This window comes from Triturus cristatus, chromosome 6, assembly GCF_964204655.1.
Source record: "Triturus cristatus chromosome 6, aTriCri1.1, whole genome shotgun sequence".
Lineage (NCBI taxonomy): Eukaryota > Metazoa > Chordata > Amphibia > Caudata > Salamandridae > Triturus > Triturus cristatus.
The window spans coordinates 39,078,592-39,097,759 of NC_140589.1; the positions used below are offsets into that span (position 1 = coordinate 39,078,592).

General features: G+C 48.4%; 1 protein-coding gene across 5 annotated transcripts in view; it reads left to right on the top strand.

Annotated features, from left to right (window-relative positions):
- LOC146813713 (uncharacterized) overlaps positions 1–19,168 on the top strand; it is a 257,929-nt gene that overhangs the window by 221,246 nt on the left and 17,515 nt on the right. The window contains exon 1 of one of the 5 annotated variants that reach the window (XM_085610212.1): positions 13,648–14,039. The exons of 3 other annotated variants lie outside the window; for them this stretch is intronic. The gene's annotated coding sequence lies outside the window, so the exon portion shown is untranslated. Of the gene's footprint in view, positions 1–13,647; positions 14,040–19,168 lie in introns of those variants that run through there. One more of the 5 variants, XM_085610213.1, reaches the window with a different exon arrangement.

Sequence of the window (19,168 nt, forward strand, 5' to 3'; positions counted from 1 at the left end):
ACAGCAGCAGCTGGTAATACAAAGCAGGGCAGGCACTTGAAAACTAATAAAAACGGGCACGGCTCTCTGTACCAGGTAGCGCGGTAGCACAGTAGTGCCTTAGTTGGGGAGATAGTAAGAAGAACAAAAATGTACTCACAGCTGTACTCCCATAATACAGGCAATAGATTTCTGATGGATACATCTGCCAGTGGATTCCTCACCTTGTGAATATCCCCTGCGCCAGCAACATTCGGAAATTTTTGTAGCTCTCCACGCCGACAAGGACGACGTCACAATAGCATGGCTCCGCTGACGTCACTGGAGCCATAAGAGGGCCTCGTCGGCATGATGACGTCAGTTCCCTTTTTTACACGCCATCGACGCTAATGGTTTTTTGGGACTCTCCGTAGCTTTTCTAGTTACTTTGTGTTTCTGCTGTGTTTCTGGTCTCATCTTGCTTCTTTCTTAAGGATGTTGAGAAGGAAGTCAGGGTTCAAGCCCTGTAGGGAGTGTGGAAAACACATGTCCATTACGGATCCACACGAGGATTGTGTCTGGTGCCTGTCGTCGGATCACGACGTCGAGGGGTGCTCTTGCTGCCGCAAGATGAACCCAAAGGCATTAAAGGAGAGAGAAGCCAAGCTATTTATAGCGAAGATGAGGAAGGAGAAGAGAGATCGAAGGTGTTCGAGAGCAAGATCCAGGTCGAGGTCGGGTTCGAAGTCGGGTCATGCTTTAAAGTCAAAGAAACATAAAAAGAAGAAGAGGCATGGCTCTCTACGCCGTTCAGATAAGGAGGCGGCTCAGGGATCGACTTCACCAGCTCCTCGACGTCGTAAGGACTATGTATCTCTCTTTCCTTCTGTGTCGAATCCGGCTTCACCTGTTAGCCCGGTTTCGCCTGCAGCTTCTCCTGAGAGTGCTCCGGCTTCATCTCCGACGCTGACGCATTCTCCGGCTCCGGTGGAAGAGGCTCCGATTCCTGATGACTCGTCGACTCCAATGGCTCCACCGTCGGCGCCGATTGGCCCGAGTCCGGTAATGCCTCAGTCTGAGCCTTACCCCCCTTTTCCTGGCCCGGGACAAGACCCATCGCATTATATGAATGCCATGTATGGTGTCTTTCCAAGGACTATGTACCCCTCTGGTGCACCTCCGGGTCCCATGGGTCCAATGGCTTTTAATTTGGGGGTTCCTCAGGCCTATGCTCAGCTCCCTTTATGCCATTCTTTCCAGCGGCGCCGTCTTGGCATCAACCGGCGCCGAGGACGTTGACGCCGCTTCCTTCTTCTCCGGCTCCACCAACTCTACCTTGTTCGTCTCAGGCTGTGCCTCTGGATCCGTGTTCGACGCCGCCTCCGTCGGAGTCATGTGCGGTGCCGCCAACGCCGGTTCTGAGGATTAGATCCAGGCGAGAGGCACAGAGAATTTTGGAAGAGCAGAGGTATCAGGTGGAAGAAATGGAAGAGGGTGAGCTCCTAGAGTCAGATGACTTGTTTGAGGAACTAAAAGAGGCAAGTGGCCTTGATTTGTCCCCAGAATGGGAGCTTTCTCCTCCTTCAGATGCTCCCTCTAAGGATGTGGCTCCTTACCACACTGTCATAAGGAAAGCAGCGGAGCTCTTGGACTTGCAGCTTCCAACGGCTGAATTTAAATCCAACATCCTGACGGAGGTTCTTCATTCTCCCTCCACTGTGGAAGAGCCTTTGCTTCCTTTTAATGATGCCATCACTGAGCCAGTCATGGAGGTTTGGCGTAAGCCCTTTTCAGCTCCGGCAGTGTCTAGATCTGTTGCTAGGAGGTATAGGGCGGCTCCAGGAGATCCGGACTTCCTAACATCCCATCCTTCTCCTGAAAGTCTGGTGGTTCAAGCTGCCTGTTCAAAGAAGTCATCTGGGGCATTTCCACAAGGTCCTAGTGATAGGGAGTCGAAAAAGCTTGATCAGTCGGCAGAGAAAGTGTTCTCCTCGGCGAGTATGGCCTTGAAGTCCACAAATGCCACCTGTCTTTTGGGCCGTTACATCCACGCTCTTATGGATTCTGCAAAACAGCTGGCTCCTAAATTGTCTGAGGAGGACAGGCAGAATTTTAATGAGGTCTTGTTGGACACTCAGGCGGCTGCACAACAAGTTATTCAGAGTGGCTTGGACACTGCGGACTCTGTTGCCAGGATCATGGGATCCTCAGTTGCCACAAGAAGTGCTTGGCTTAAATCGTCGGAGTTCTCTCCAGATGTGCAGGCAACACTTCTGGACCTGCCCTTTGATGGTTCTGGGCTGCTCAGAAAGAAAGCAGATGCAGCCTTGGAAAGGTTCAAGGGCAGCAAAGCCATGGCTAAGTCTCTGGGCCTGCAGGCGCAGCCTAGAGGTTCCTCTTACAGGAGGTACAGAGGTTTTGGGAGATCGTCCTTTAGGACCTATAGGCAGCCTCAGCAGCAGCAAAATACCCTGTATAAGAACTACAGGGGCAGAAACAGAGGTCGTCCATGAGGTTGTCAGCTCTCCTCCTCTTCCTCCCTCCCTCCTACCACTGCAAAGCAGCCCTAGATCCACCATTCTGGATCATGTTGGTCCTGTGGGGGGTCGGCTTACCCATTTTCTACAAGATTGGGAATCGGTCACTACAGACCTTTGGGTTCTAAATCTTGTAAAAAATGGGTATGCTCTTCCCTTTCAGGAATTCCCTCCAAATTACCCTCCTTGCCAAGGTGCTTGCTCGGAGGACCACCTTCTTCTCCTGCAGGAGGAAGTCCTTACATTGCTGAAAAAAGGTGCGATAGAGGTGGTTCCAGAGCGGGAAAGGGGTCAGAGATGCTACTCCTGGTATTTCCTGGTACCCAAGAAGGATGGCAGGCTATGTCCAATCCTGGATCTCAGGATCTTGAACTTTTTTCTGAAGCAGGAGAAGTTCAAGATGCTCACCCTTGCGCAGGTTCTTCAAGCGCTGCAACAGGAGGACTGGATGGTGTTGATCGACTTGCAGGATGCGTATTTTCAAATTCCGATCCTGGAGTCGCACAGGAAGTATCTCTGTTTTACGGTAGGGTCGCAACATTATCAGTTTGTGGTTCTCCCGTTTGGTCTTACTAATGCACCTCGAGTCTTCACCAAGGTGATGGCAGTGGTGGCAGCCCATCTCAGAAGATCAGGGATTCCATTTTTCCCCCATCTGGACGACTGGCTGATCAAAGCGGAGTCACCAGAGAAGGTGCTTCATCATCTGCAGGTTACAACTCAACTGTTGTACAAATTGGGTTTCTCGATAAATGTGCCCAAATCTCACCTGGTGCCCTCTCAGCACAACCTGTTCATAGGGACGGTACTGGACACTACTGTGTGTCGAGCATTCCCACCTCCACAAAGAATTCTCAACATACAGGAAATGATTCCCTTGTTTTACAATGGAGCGGCGTTCCAGTCCTGAAGGTCCTTCGTCTGCTCAGTCTGTTTGCTTCCTGCATTCTGTTGGTCGACCATGCATGCTGGCACATGAGGGCGCTCCAGTGGTGCCTCCGCAGGCAGGGGTATCAGGACAATGGAGATCTCAGGGAGTCTGTGAGGATCTCCAGAGAAGCTGCAGCGGATCTTTCTTGGTGGAGCGTGGAGTGCAATCTGTCTCAAGGAAAGCCCTTCCATCTACCTCCATCGGTGGCCACAGTGATAACGGATGCATCCACTTTAGGGTGGGGTGCGCATCTGGGAGATCTGGAGATCAAGGGTCTTTGGTCTCCAGAGGAAAGGTTGCTTCACATCAACCTTTTGGAGTGGAGGGCGATACGTTTGGCACTCAAGGCCTTCCTCCCTGTCCTTCGCGGTCAGTTGGTTCAAGTCCTGACGGACAACACTACTGCAATGTGGTATGTCAACAAGCAGGGAGGAGTGGGCTCGCATTGTCTCTGCAGAGAGGCTCTGCGTCTCTGGTCCTGGGTTCAGGATCATCAGATTTGTCTGATGGCAAATCATCTGGCCGGAGTTCTGAACGTGCGTGCAGACAGTCTCAGTCGGCAGTTCTCTGCCGACCACGAGTAGAGGCTCCATCCGGAGGTGGTTCGTCACATCTTCCGGACGTGGGGAACTCCTCGGGTGGACCTGATTGCCACTCACGAAAATGCTCACTGCCCGTCATTCTGCAGTCTCCAGTATCCGATGCAGGGAGCGTTGATGGACGTGTTTCAGTTGAGATGGGACTCACATCTCCTTTACGCGTTTCCTCCCATACCCTTGAGTCCTCGGTTCTGAGGAAGATTCACCAAGACCGGGCCCAAGTCATACTGATTGGCCAAGAAGGGTGTGGTATACAGATCTTCTCCACCTCTCCTTGTGCCCTCCGCTCCGTCTCCCTCTCAGGGCAGACCTCCTCTCGCAGTCGCAGGGGCAGGTTCTACACCCCCACCTCCAAAGCTTACACCTTCATGCCTGGAGATTGAACGGGGCAACCTGAATTCTTTTTCTCTCCCACCTGACATGGTAGACGTGATTTTGTCTGCCAGGCGTCACTCCTCCAAGTCTATCTATTCCTATAGGTGGTCCACATTTGTTCATTGGTGTGGGGAGAAGTCTATTGACCCTTTGAGGGCTCGTTTATCTAACATCCTTCAGTTTGCTCTCTCTCTAGCTCAGCAAGGCTTTGCTGTGGCTACTGTGAAGGGTTATTTATCGGCTTTGTCAGCTTTCCTTTGCTTGCCAGATCAGCCGTCTTTGTTTAAATCACCTATTGTGTTCATTAAGGGCCTTACCAACAAATTTCCGCCCACTCCATTTATTGTGCCTCAATGGGACTTAAATCTTGTCTTAACTTACTTGATAGGTTCTCCCTTTGAGCCCTTGCACAAGTGTCCCTTAAGGCTGTTATCTTTTAAAACAGTCTTTCTCATTGCCATTACCTCAGCAAGGAGGGTAAGTGAGCTTCAAGCTCTGAGTTCGAAACCCCCGTTCTTGACCATTCATGCTGAAAGAATGGTACTCAGGACCAGGGCTGCTTTTCTGCCTAAGATGGTAACTCCTTTCCATCCGTGGTCAGTCCATTACCCTTCCTACCTTCTATCCTCCCCCTCACCCTTCCAAGGAGGAGGAGCGACTTCACCGCTTGGACCCTAAGACGGCGGTGAGCTTTTACCTCGATAGAACTAAAGACTTTCGAGTGGATGACCAGCTCTTCGTGGGCTTCATTGGTTGCAGGAAAGGCAGAGCGGTGCACAAGCGCACCCTTTCCAGATGGATTGTCTTGTGCATCAAGATTTGTTACTCTTTGGCCGGTAAGGAACCTCCAGAGGGTATAAGAGCTCATTCTACCAGGGCAAAGTCTTCTACATCTGCCTTATCTAGAGGTGTTCCTGTGGAGGACATTTGTAGGGTGGCAACTTGGGCCTCCCTCCACACTTTCGCGAAGCATTACTGCTTAGATACCGAGGTGAAGAGGGACAGACTTTTTGCACGTTCCGTCCTTCAGGACTTTTTGGTATAGAAGGGTGGACACCCTCCTCCGGGAGTGGGGACTGCTGTGGGAATCTATTCACAAGGTGAGGAATCCACTGGCAGATGTAGCCATCAGAAGAACAAGTTACTTACCTTCGGTAACGCTTTTTCTGGTGGACACAGTATCTGCCTATGGATTCCTCACTGACCCACCTGCCTCCCCGTTGTCCACCCTTGTATACCTACAGTAGTAATAATGTGTCAAATGTATCTTTTTACTGTCAAAGGAAGTGTGTTATTTCTTTTGCTTTCCTGCATTGACTTTACACTGTGTGTTGGTTTGTATATTATGTACTGTGTATACTGTATATATATTGTTGTCGGTCCGTCCGTGTGCCTCGAAGACATGGAAAAAAAGGGTGGCACTGACGTCATCACGCCGACGAGGTCCTCTTATGGCTCCAGTGACGTCAGCGGAGCCGCGAGCGGAGCCATGCTATTGTGACGTCGTCCTTGTCGGCGTGGAGAGCTACAAAAATTTCCGAATGTTGCTGGCGCTGGGGAGATTCACAAGGTGAGGAATCCACAGGCAGATACTGTATCCACCAGAAAAAGCATTACCGAAGGTAAGTAACTTGTTCACCTGTAACACAGTTCGTAAAAGTCTCCAGCAGGAGAAGATGGCCGTGGGTAGGATACCGTCTTCTGTCGCCACTGAAAAGATGCGTAGCTGACGCTGTAGTAGTTTTCCACAAGAAGTATTTATTAAAGGATACAGAGAGCCATCCCAACTGGCACAACCAAGGCACATAAACAGCAACTGCCACTGAGAGAACACTCAGAGCAGGAGGATTCCCAACACTCTTAATGACATCATGGACTGCTCATGGAGCTCTGCCAGCAACACATCACCACAACATATTTGCAACGACGATGGGATGAGGAGCTCACCACGCACTCCTGTTTGCCTCCTTTCACCGTTTGAGTTGTCCAGTTGTGGAGATTTTGTCTTGTACCAGCTTTGGGTGTGTTGCGTCGCTTTGTCGTTTTCCTGTTATTTAGACCTTTTTGGCTCTATTTTCCTTTCTGCCTGACTTTAAAATGGCTTCCCGGCCTTCCTGTGCTGCTATTGGCCCAATTTGCTTGACTCCAAGATAGCTGCCGCACTCTCGCGCGATTTCGCGCTGTTCGGGTCTTTGCCTGACCCTTCAAAATGGCCGCCGTCTATCTTGGACGCTGATTGGCTCAATTCGCCTGACTTTAAAATGGCCGCCTCCTCTCGCGAGAGTTCGTAATTCTAACGCGCGGGAGGGATCTTAATCTTTCCTTCGGTTGCCTCGTCAGTTTCAGTATCGCGCTGCTCTTACTTCTGTTAGCAGCGCCGGGGTGGGCTCCCGCAACGATGTTTTTTCTGCTGGGCACTTCGGACCAGGGTGGGCTCCTGGCTCCGAATTTCTTTCCGCGACCGGGTGGGCTCCGACAGTCGCCGCGACGCGTGGATTATGATCCCGCCTCGTCGCCAGTTGTCGCGTCGCTGCAATGATCACCACACAGCCAGGTCAGGTTCTACGTTTTATTATATATATATATCTGGCAGCCAGCATGCTGCATGTCTTGTCTCGGTCCCTGCTTCCTGTGTTCTGCCCCTCACCCTCGCTGACCGGAACTGGTGTCCGGTGACCTCTCCTTCCCTCTGCCCTCGTCTGGGTCCTAGTGCCCCATCTCTCAGGACACTACAGGGTGGTAAAGAATTTTCAGGCTGTTCAGTTTTTAAGGTTCCTGCTGTCCGATATTGGAGGCTCCTGCTGGCTGGTTCCCGGATGTCCAGTCGGTGTCAGGAGGCTCCTCCATGTGGGTGGAGGAGCGTCGCCCCACTACTTTCTCACAGTACGAGAAGCAGAAACATAAAATGTTATTATAGATACCATTTTATGTTTCTGATTTATGCACTGCGAGGAAGCAGAAGGGTTTGGTTGGGGGCTGGCGGGTGGCTGGGTGGTCCTGCTCTTGGGCAGGGGAGGAGTGGCTTGCCCATCCTAAGGGTGCTGACTGTTTGGTCGGCCCCAGGGCCAACCAAACCAGTCATATGCACTCTCCCTTTTCTCCATGTAGGCTGCATGCAGCCTACATGGAGAAAATGGCCTCCCCATAGACGACTGTGTGGGCGGCGTTGTGATTGGCTTAGGGGAGGGGAGGGAGGCTGCCTGCTTCCTGTGAGGAGCAGAGAGAGAAGCAGACGCTAAGTTAAACATTTGTTTTTAATTAAACCCCCCGCACAACCCCCGTTGTGGCTCGAGTGCAGCAATGAGCTGAGATCGCGGCTGAAACACAACCACGAGCTGTGAGACCTCGTGTCATTCCCCAGGTGACGTGTTGAGTGCTGGGAGCCAATCGTGGAAGGCATTGAAGTTCAGACAAGTGTGCGTCTTTGCTTGAGTGATGCTATGTGCCTAAATAGATTGGTTGGTCAGGCGGAATGACGTCATCAGGTGGTCGACATTCGCACAGCCATTTTTTAGGTCTCGCCTGAGCCAGCGCATGCGCTGCACTGTGAGACATTTAGTAAGTGGCTTTTAAAAGTGCTGCCACACGCTTTTGCTGGCCTAGCGCTTGCAGTTACGAGTGCGAGCACGCGTGCAGCCGCCAGCTTTCAGCGCCCGAGGCGCCATCTGGAGTGCGATCACTTTCACTTCTGCAATTTCACTTTCGCGCGCGTGCACACAACTCCCGGTCGCGGCCGCACGTCTTGCTTGTTGCGCGGCCAATGATTGGTTTTTTAGCTTGACCTCTCAATCTCCCTGTGCCGTTCCCCACACAACTGCAGCTGCTACATTTCAGTAACTTCTCCATTTCACGCAAATGTTCATACTTTTAACAAATGGCACACCTTCTGGAGCAGGCGAGCATTGGAGCAGGTGGTCCAACCCATCTTGGTCTCCAGGTTGGCTTTCTGTCGGCAGCACGACCGTGGGAGGCTGAAATCCAAGTTATGGCTCTTTACAACAAACGGTCTGGACTTTAAACACCTGTGCAGTTAAACAGCTGTGCCTGCAGAAATCTGCCTACCCTTTTGCACTTCTCTTTATACGTTGCACATCGTTGAATGTGGATATTTTTTCCAATCCCAGGGTTACTACAGTTCACGGGAGCCTCTGCAAACCTTGTCCTGGCAAGCAGCACCAAGGGTTTTCAAAAGGCAACTTACATTGTTAGCCAAACCAACCAGGCGCGAGGCTTATCCCAGGCATGTCGACACCAGGTCAGGCAGGTTGCATCATCGCTCTGAGAGACAGGACCAGGCAACGGCAGGGCACTTTCACACGAGATGTTTGGTTACAATGTGTTTGGATAGCCGCTGTTCACGGGCACGACCCCGTTCTACGCGTAATTGTGCTGTGAAATACCCGCAATAGCGCGTTCATGTCACACTTGGATATAATACGTTTAGACCTTGGAGCAAAATCTGGAGAAAATATACAAAAAATAGGATTGATTACAAGTGCAGCTCAGATTTTAATGCAGATTTTAACTTTCGGAATTAAATAAACAACAACAAAAAAGAGGGGGAATTTAACCTTAGCCCGAGAGATGTCCCGAAAAGTTTGTGCTGTTGACTTTCCCAGCTTTTTTTCTCCATTAACCACATCTTTGCTTTATACCTCTGCTTTCTTTCTACTTCCACGCCCTTTCTACCTTACAAGTCTCTCTCCTCGCGTTACAGTGCCTTATTCCGATTAGGCTAGTGACATTTCATAGAGCCCGCCTCTCCCTACTCTCTCTCCCTAGCCTTATATTTCCGACTTTTTGGTTAGCTCCACCTAACAATCCTCTGCTTCTTTCCTTCTGTAGCTCCGCCCACAGCCCTTAAACTACCTCTCTGTAGTACTTCAAGTACTTAACCTCTTTTCCTCCTTTCACCTCCTGTTTGTCTTCCTCTTTCCTGGTTCCTCGCCTTCTCTCCCACCCTTACCCCCTCATCAGCTGCGGCAGCGCACTGTGTCAGAGGACAATATGGAGGACGCCTTTTCCTGGCATTGTATGTGCGCGGCAAGGACCCTGGGAGTTTGGGAATTGCAACCCAACTGTAAAGGTGAGCGTCTGAGTGGACAGACATGCTTCAGGTTGTGGCTGCAGAAAGCGGCGGAGAGCATTCCTGAGAGGTAAGAAACGGAAAACTAGATCCAAACTTTATTGCAGGGGTGCAGGCGGAGAGTAACGGGGTGGGCTGAGCCCATTTTTCAGCCCGGGCATTACAGCGAGTGAGAAAGAGAGGTCAGTAAGCATGGGAATTGTTGAGTACATGTTGACAGTTTTTTTTGTAAGTTACTGTTGACATGTCGCTGCAAAGGGACCTACATATATGTCACAAAGAGTACTTATTATTGCAACTGCTGTCAGCCCTTGCACTACTCACCAGAGTTTTCTCATTTACCTTCGACATGCCCATAATATGACTTTATAGCATGCACATCACCTGGCTCACGTTGTATTCATTTTCGTCATATAAACTCATTAGTATCCTCACAAAGATACTCCAAACCCCCATTTGCCACATACACATTGGCTTGCATGAGTAGCAGACCCTGGTGGTGTAAGATGATCACTACTTGACCTAAAGTCTGTAAGGAGTTTTTTAAGGAGGTTATTGTATAGGTGGTGTGAATCCGAGGGTCGTCATCCAATGTTGTATTGAGGCCCTCATGCTCCTAGTCACACTGGTGTCTTTTCCCATTCGCCTTCCCAGGTATGTTTGCTCCCTGAAAGTGAACAGACAGCAGCAGAACCATTCGTACAAACTGGACTTTGTTTGCATAAGAGTCTTAAGCTATTGTTTTCAATGAATTTGAATACCATCTTGTTGCCTCTCACCCTCCCGTTGTCCCTTTTGCTCACACTCACCCGCCATAATAAAAAAAGTGCTATGATGCAGCCAGTGCTGGAATGGTCATAGTGTTTTTTTCAAACTTTACTTTTAGCCATGCTGCACAGCCACACTACTGTACAACATTGCTGAAAGACATTGGCAAAGCCAACAGCTTTCACATGGGCGAGAACTATTGACTTTGCCAATGTTTGTTTCAACTATAAATGCATGTGTAAAGGAAGACAGAAGATGATCATTTTATGCTAATGGCACCACTGGTGGCTCACAGGACGTAATAAATAGAACACTTTTAGGAGTGGCTGAAGCACTCAAATAATTATCAAAACAAACAGGTCTTGCAGCCCAACGGTGTTTACTACTTTAATTTTAGCATCACAAGGAACATACAGCATGGCTTCAAACATGTTCTGTCACTGTGTTTAATTTTCAGGCTCTGTGGAAACATTCCAAAAAAGAGCACCTTTAAAAATACGGACTATGCAAATATTTATATTTACGTGTATATTGCCAGTTTTATTTTAAGTGTGATATATGTATGGAGTGAACGCCATATGCAAATTATAATTCAATAAGTAATTGAACACAAAGCATTGGCCTTTGGTGCTACATAATGAGAGAAGGCTATAGTCCTACAATAGTTGAGCTTCACAATTTACAAACAGGAAACCTGGGTTCAAATCCTGGCTTCCCCACTTGACCAAATTGTGTGAGTTACTGCACATCACATTAGTTTACTTAATTTCTTGTAACCAGTTTAAGAGCACATTGAATTAATTCCATTCAGGGTCTGTGCAGTACAAAAACCTCTTATGCATATGGTTTATATAAAGTCATCTTGCTTCATGTTTAACAAAAATATAGGACATTTAAACGGAGAACATAACTAACTGACATGTAGAGGTGGGTAAGCCAACACATTCACACACAGAGATGAGCAACAGCCAAGCCAAGGGTCTGGTTCGGCTCTAAAAGCTCATGCACGAGCCGAGCCTTGAAAATATTTGGCATGTAAATCATGCAAGCATTGGCATAGCCAATAGGTCTCGCCTTTGAGGCCTTATAAGTGTTTAACCATGCAACGGTAATGTTGGTGCACCAAGGATATTGTGCTGCATAACTTAATACTTATAAGGTCCCAAAAGCGAGACCTATTGGCTATGCCAATACTTGTTATTGGTTTGCAGCATTGAGTTTGAACTGAGCTTCATTTTCTGTCTACACGCAGCAACGAGCCTGCAACATCGGTGACAGGCTCACCTGCACTGCTTATAATTAGCTACATTTTCTGGCTGCGTCCAGTAACAAGGCTGCACCATTGGTGAACGGCACACATGTGCTGCTCATATTTCTGTCATTTTCTCAAAGAAAATCCTGCAGCTTGCAGTATCGGTGTCAGGTGCACCATTGTTACCTACACTTTCGGTGACATGCACACTTACTCAGCATTATAAGTTACTTTGTTCTGCATTTTGGGTTTCACATCTGGACCAAACCTTTGTTTTAGTGATTTTCAACAGGATTATCATTTCTGTATTGTGTAACTCCTGACTGCCTTGTTATTGAATTATCATTCTGCTATACTTCTTTTGCTTATTTTTCTCTAATGCAGACTTTTGCTCGGTATTGCTTCAACTCAATATTTAGTAGAAATGATACTGTTTTTACACCACCCAGGAAAACCGCCTATGAAATGTAAGAATTGGGTGCCCAGTTTTGAAAAATATTTAGCGGCTGTGCATGCAACTAAATTTGAACCGAGATTTGTCAATGGATAAATCTTTGCTGTGCAACCTCTTAGATACTTGCTCATGAAAGGTGTGAAGTTTGTTTGGGGTTCTGTAGAAACTGAGGCCTTTGAGAAGGTCAAGGAAATGATTGTGTCAGCTCCATTAACCCGATCCACTTCTGGGAAGAAGTGTATGCTGACTGTGGATGCCGGTCAGGTTGGCTTAGGTGCTGTATTGTCACAATGGGTTGATGACAAAGAAGCAACGATTGCTTTGCATCTCTGTGTTTAAAAATGCCTGAAACTAATGACAGTACTATTGAGAGGGAAGCATTAGCTGGTAGACTGAAGGGTCATCGAAACCACGCATTCCTTCTACCTTTCTTACCTACGCCTAAAGGACGGAATAAATCATAGCTCTCCTACCAGGTAGGTATTTTTAACTCACTTCAAAATAAACCCTTCCAACTTCGATTTATACATCATTTGGTACTTACCATTCAGTGCTCCGTGTCACCCACTAGTAAGTAGCAGCACGACCCGTTCTGCAGTCAAATCAGAAGAACCCTATATTAAAGCATGCCACCAAGGGTGAGGGTTATACAAAAAAAAAGCTTGCCCTTTTTCCACCTGTAGACGGTTTAGCACTCGTTAAGGAGTAGGGCTTCCCTTTTTCGAATTATTTAATCACACCACTCACCACTACGGGTGTATCCCCCTTTGAACTTATACGTAAGAGAGCGCCAACGTCTTTGGTCTGTCCAAGGTCATATTCTTGATGGAATGCTAGATAGAGTTTCCAAGCAGCAGACTTTAACAAAGGAAAGATTTGATTAAAAAAAAAAAAACACAATTTTAAAGTAATTGCATTCATAGTGGGTGATTGGGTTTTGGTTAGGAAACCATATAGGTTCAAAAAAGGGGGATCTAAGTACATGCCTCCTAAGAAGATTTTGAAATTCAAAAGGGTCAGTTTTCCTCTCTGGAGAAGGTTGGTGGAGTAAAAGAAGTTTAATAAGACTGAGGTACAAGCAATGATAATTCTTACAGCAAAAGAGGGTGCAAAGAAGGAAACTTGGTTAGATGATGGTGAAGTATATATTGACAGTCCTATTCTTCGGTCTTCTGGCCTTTCAAACGTAACACAGTCCTGTAAAGGATTACAGTAACAGAAGGTATGCACAAGCTGTGAATGTAAACACGCCGATCCTAAATATTACGACCTAAGGAAGATGATGTGGCATAATACGAGAGCTAACGACTTTGGATCTGGAGAACCAGCTTTGCGTCTGATCGTCGACTCATCATTTGATTCGAGACACAGCAGGGAAGGTCTGCGCATGCTCAGAGGTGGAGATTGGATGGAGCGGAGAAAGGGCAGACCTGCGCATGCTTACAAGTGGAGTCACGGCAACATGTGAGTAGGGACGATCAACGTATGCTCAGAAGTGGTGCTGGCTTGAGCGGCGAAAGGGCAAATGTACGCATGCTTAAAAGTGGAGTCACGGCACTATGTGAGTAGGGACGATCTGCGCATGCTCATAGATGGAACACGCGGGAGTGAAGAAAGGGTCAATCTGCGCATGTTCAAAGACGCTGACACCTGCATCGCCATTGTGCGCAATCTCCGTGCAGAGACACTGGCCGACTGCAGAGAGCCCCTCCTGGTGACACACCTCCTCGAGCAACAGTTCCCCAGCAAACGTAGCGCTGTGAATCACCAAGAGGCGCTCGGGAGGGTCTCAGAACTCACCCACCTCTTCACGGCGCCTGGGGCAGCCAAGAGTTGACCTGGCTGTGCGAGGTAGGGCCTCGAGGCGCCCTAAGGGGGCCTGTGTGGCGCTTGCTGCAGTGACTGGGGTCCCAAGGGTGGCTCTGAGCACGGATAGCTGGTTCATGAAGTACCTGCCGTGGGAGGGGCCCTGGATCTGGTGTTTTCCAGTGCAATGTCCTTTAGAAGTTTCCAGGAGGGGGCCCTGGATCTGGTGGTTTCCAATGCAGTGTCCTTTAGAGATTCCTAACAGGGGCAGAGGTGATCCTTTTATTTTTATCTATTTATTTATTTAATGCAGTTTTATATACCGCAGACTTTACCCAAAGGTGTCAGAGCGCTTTGCAATAGAATCAAGTACTTTACATAAGGAGAGTTACACACCAACAAGTTACAAATACAATCAGGATAATAAAAAAAGTAAAAATAAAATAAGAGGTGGCAAAGTTATGTTAATACAGGTATAGATTACATATTGTAAATATAAAGTGAAGGGGGTCCAAGGGACGGTTTAAAGACCACACTAGACTCAGTCCCCTGTCCAATGATGCGTAAACCAAAAAAATCTCGTGGTCTATATGTACAGGAGAGAGAAATGAACAGAGACATGCAAAAAGAAACAATCCTCAAGGTGCTGTATAGCTAGAAGGATTTCCATCAACAACCAGTGAATGGTCAATTTCATCATCTGGACAGCCAACCTTCCCACCACTTATCAACCGTACTGTAATACAGCCTATTTGTTTAAAGCTGTTATTTGCACCATTTTAATCTACGGATTAGAAGGAATACCTCGAATAAATTTTCTTTTCTTCCTCTAAATCCCTTTTTATCTCACTTTTTCTGCACTGCACTTTCTTTCATCATTTAGTGACACACGCTCTGGCCTAGACAGGAATCCACGCTGCTTTCTTGTCCCTTCCCTGCTGCACCTTTGGTGTTTTGGTTGACACCCAACCACAACAAATACCTCTTGTTGCAGAGGTTGATAAGTGGTGGGAAGGTTGGATGTCCAGATGATGAAATTGACCATTCACTGGTTGTTGATGTCGAGGATGAGGCGTGCGGAGGCGTTCTGTATGCGTTGGAGTCTCTTCTGGAGTTGGCGGTGGTTCCCGCGTAGAGGGCGTTGCCGTAGTCCATCGTGCTGGTGCCGAGGGTCTGGGTGTCCGTCCTTCTGGATTCGATGGGGATCCATTTGTAGATCTTGCGAAGCATGCAGAGGGTGTTGAAGCAGGAGGAGGAGACGGCATTGACTTGTTTGGTCATTGAGAGCGTTGAGTCCAGGATGAACCCCAGGTTGCGTGCGTGGTCAGTGGGGGTCGGCACCGTTCCCAGCTAGGCTGGCCACCAAGAGTCGTCCCAGGCGGATGGGGTGGAACTGAGGATGAGGACCTCCGTCTTGTCCGAGTTCAGTTTCAGGCGACTGTTCTTCATCCATTCGGCGACGGCCTTCATCCCTGCGTGGAAGTTGGTTTTGGCCGTGGCGGGGTCTTTGGTGAGGGAGAGGATCAGCTGGGTGTCGTCGGCGTATGAGACTATGTTGAGGTCATGTGATCGTACGATGTTGGCTTTGTCGCGGATCCCAGAGTCGTGTGCGCAGGGTGTGGTGGCAGACGGTGTCGAAGGCAGCCCGAGAGGTCCAGGAGGATGAGGGCCGCGGTTTCGCCATTGTCCAGCAGGGCCCTGATGTCGCCGGTGGCGGCGATGAGGGCGGTTTTGGTGCAGTGGTTGCTGTGGAACCCGGATTGGGACGAGTCCAGGGTGTTGTTCTCTTCGAGGAATTCTGTCAGTTGTCTGTTGACGATCTTCTCGATGACCTTCGCCGGGAACGGGAGCAGGGAGATGGGCCGGAAGTTCTTGAGGTCCTTTGGGACTGCCTTGGGTTTTTTGAGCAGGGCGTTGATCTCTGCATGTTTCAGGCTTTCTGGGAAGGTTGCAGTCTCGAATGAGCTGTTGAAGATCTTACGGAGTTGGGGTGCGATGATGGAGCTTGCTTTGTTGAAGGTGTGGTGGGGCAAGGGTCTGATGGTGAGCCGGAGTGGATGGTGCTCATGGTCTTGATGGTGTCTTCGACATTGACGTGGTTCCCGGAGGTCAGGCGACCGGTGTGACTGGGGGTCGGTGAGTCTGGGGTGTCGGTGGCTGTCAATGGGGTCTGGCTGTTGAAGCTGTCGTGGATGTCTGCGATCTTGTGGGGGAAGAAGGTAGCTAGGGAGTCGCAGAGGTCTTGTGACGGCGGGATGTCATTGGAGCTGGAGCTGGGGTTGGTGAGTTCCTTCATGATGCTGAAGAGCTCTTTGCTATTGTGTGCGCTGTTGTCGATGCGTTCCTTGAAGGAGGTCCTTTTGGCCGTTCAAATAAGTTTGGAACTTCTCCATAAGAGTCTTCAACTTGGCTCTAACACTGAACTGAACCGGTCTGACTTTATGTGTGAACGCAACGGTATGGCATTTTTATTTATTTGATTGTGTGAACATACATTTTGATGGGCCCAATTTTGTCTTTGAAGACTTCTGGAAAGCATTTGACAATATCTTCGTCAGGGTTCTGTCCATCTACATTGACTGGAGGAATAGGTATATTAGCTATTCTAACAGGTGGGTCAGCATCTGGAACCAACACGAGCAATAATCTGGCAAGGTCCTGCCAACCAACAATGTGCCTACCCTAGATTGCCACATACATTTTATTTAAGGTTTACTCCCAAGGCAAGCAACATAGTCTACAAAGAACCCCACCATGTTGATATCTTGGTCACCACATGCTTTGGGATGTACATCCGGGAGTGGGAGAGGTGTGGCGCAATGGGCAGAGTGGCTGACTTCAGAGTGTGGGGCTCGTCGTTCTATCCCCGGCGGCAGCTTAGCTCAGCATCATGTGACTGGGCAATAGCTTACTTAATGTCCCCGATGGCCCCCAGTGCCTGGAGACCCTTAGGGGTGATAAGTCACGCTTTACAAATCTGAAATTATTTAAATCCAGTAAGTTTAACACAACCTCAGAACCCTAATGTAAGTTGAACAATTAATCATAAATAATAGCTATGGATGCTCCTGAGTCACACATCATGTCTAGCATGACAATTGAACCCGACGTTTTTTGACACACAGGGTAGGGTCTTTTACTTTATCACTTCAAACTTTGTAAAAACAAAACACATTATCCTCACATTTCTGTGATGGAAAGTTCTGGAATCTGCGGGAAGCCACAAACTTCCACCCACCCAGCATTCCTCCAAGTCTCCCGATAAAAATGGCACCTCACTTGTGTGGGTAGGCTTAGTGTCCGCAACAGGAAATGGCCCAAAACATACGTGTAGTAGGACATTTGTGCTGGCACAGTGATCCCACACAAACAATTAAGGAAAATTTGATTTTTTTGTTGCTAAATTTGAGGTTTGCAGGGGATTCTGGGTAGGGAAATGTTGAGGGATCCACACACGCCACACCTCCCTGAACTTCCCCGGGTGTCTAGTTTTCAGAAATGTGTGGGTTTGGTAGGTTTCACTAGATGGCCGCCGAGCTACGACCAAAAACGCGGGTGACTCCCTTATAAAACCAGGTTGTTCTGTGATAGATAAGTTTGATGTCTCCACAATACATTTTGGGCCCTACCTGCCGTGGGTACTTGGCTCACTCACACAAGTGAGGTACCATTTTTATCAAGAGACCCGGGGTAACACTGGATAGTAGGACATTAGTGTCAGCCCGGTGATCCCAAAACCCTCCCACACAGAAATGTAAGAAAAAATGTGATTATTTTCCAGCTAAATTTGAGGTTTGCAGGGGAATCTGGGTAGGAAAACGTTGGGGGGATCCACGCAAGCCACACATCCCTTGACTCCCCCAGGTGTCTAGTTTTTGGAAATGTCTGGGATTTGGTAGGTTTTCCTAGATGGCAGCCGAGCCTGGAATCAAAAACTTAGTTGACTCCCTTGCAAAACAAGATCTTTTTGCAATCGATAATTTTGAAGTCTCCACAATACCGTTTCCTGTCTCAGGCACTATACCTACCCACATAAGTTAGGTACCATTTTTATCGGGAGACTTTGGGGAATGCTAGGTGGGTGGAAGTTTGTGTCTCCCCGCAGATTCCAGAACTTTCCTTCACAGAAATGTGAGGAAAATGTGTTTCTTTAGACAAAGTTTGAGGTTTGCAAGGGATTCAGGAAAACAGAACCTGGTGACAGCCACACAAGTCACCTCATCCTGAATTCCTCTGGATGTCTAGTTTTCAAAAATGTATATGTTTGCTAGGTTTCCTTATGTGTCTGCAGAGCTAGGATCCAAAATCCACAGCTAGGCACATTGCAAAAATAGGGTCAGTTTTCACTGGAAAAATGTGGTGTTCATGTTGCGTTTTGGGCCTTTTCCTGTCACGGCTACTAGGCCTACCCACACAAGTGTGGTACCATTTATATTGGAAATCTTTGAGGAACGCTCGATGGGTGGAAGTGTGTGGCTCCCTGCAGATTCCAGAACTTTCCATCACAGAAATGTGAGGAAAATAATGTGTTTCTTTAGAAAATGTTTGAGGTTTGCAAGGGATTCTGGGTAAGAGAACCTGGTGACAGCCACACAAGTCACCCCATCCTGGATTCCCCTGGATGTCTAGTTTTCTAAAATGTATATGTCACGTTTTTCTCTTGTTCCGCTGAGTCGAGTGAAGCACAAGGGGTCCACCTCCCGACGTCCCCGGCTCTGAATAGGGAACAGAGTACCAGGGCAATCAGGCGAGGGAAAGGGAATTAGGATGGGAACAGCAGGGATAGGGATACCTGTAACATAACATAAATCCTAACACACGTTACGGTACACAAAAGGCAACCTACTCTCATTCGGTCTCACTAAGTATGCCTACACAGTGTGTCTCTCCAAAACATACTCAGGCCACTATAACCATGCCTTTAAACCAATGTGACTTAACAGAAGATCGCTCCCCAGGACCGTGCTCCTTGACAGTCCCCCCACCTATGTTCCCTTCAAAGAAAAAGGTGAAAACACAGGGACTTCTCTCGCCAACCGAACCTGAATCTACTCTGTTCTCAGGTCCTCGAGAGTAGGCCCCAACTGATAATGAAGAGCGCGGGGAGTAAGGATACAGTCACGCTCTCCCCTTGAACCCTACACTCGTGGTGTCTTCCAACCACTGACTATTGTCCCGCAAAGTGCAGCCCCTCCTTTCTGCTGAGCTACCTGAACGTTGCGGCGGCAGTGTCTCCGGTGATCTCACCTCACCGGTCTGTAATCCGAATGGGGAGCGTCCGCTCCTACTTCGTCTTTGGTCCAGGGTTTTAACAACGCGGCCACGCTCGTCCAGCGTTCCGCGAGTATGGATAAGTTCACACCCAGAACCTTTAAACGCGGTGACGCTTACGTCAGCGTCCC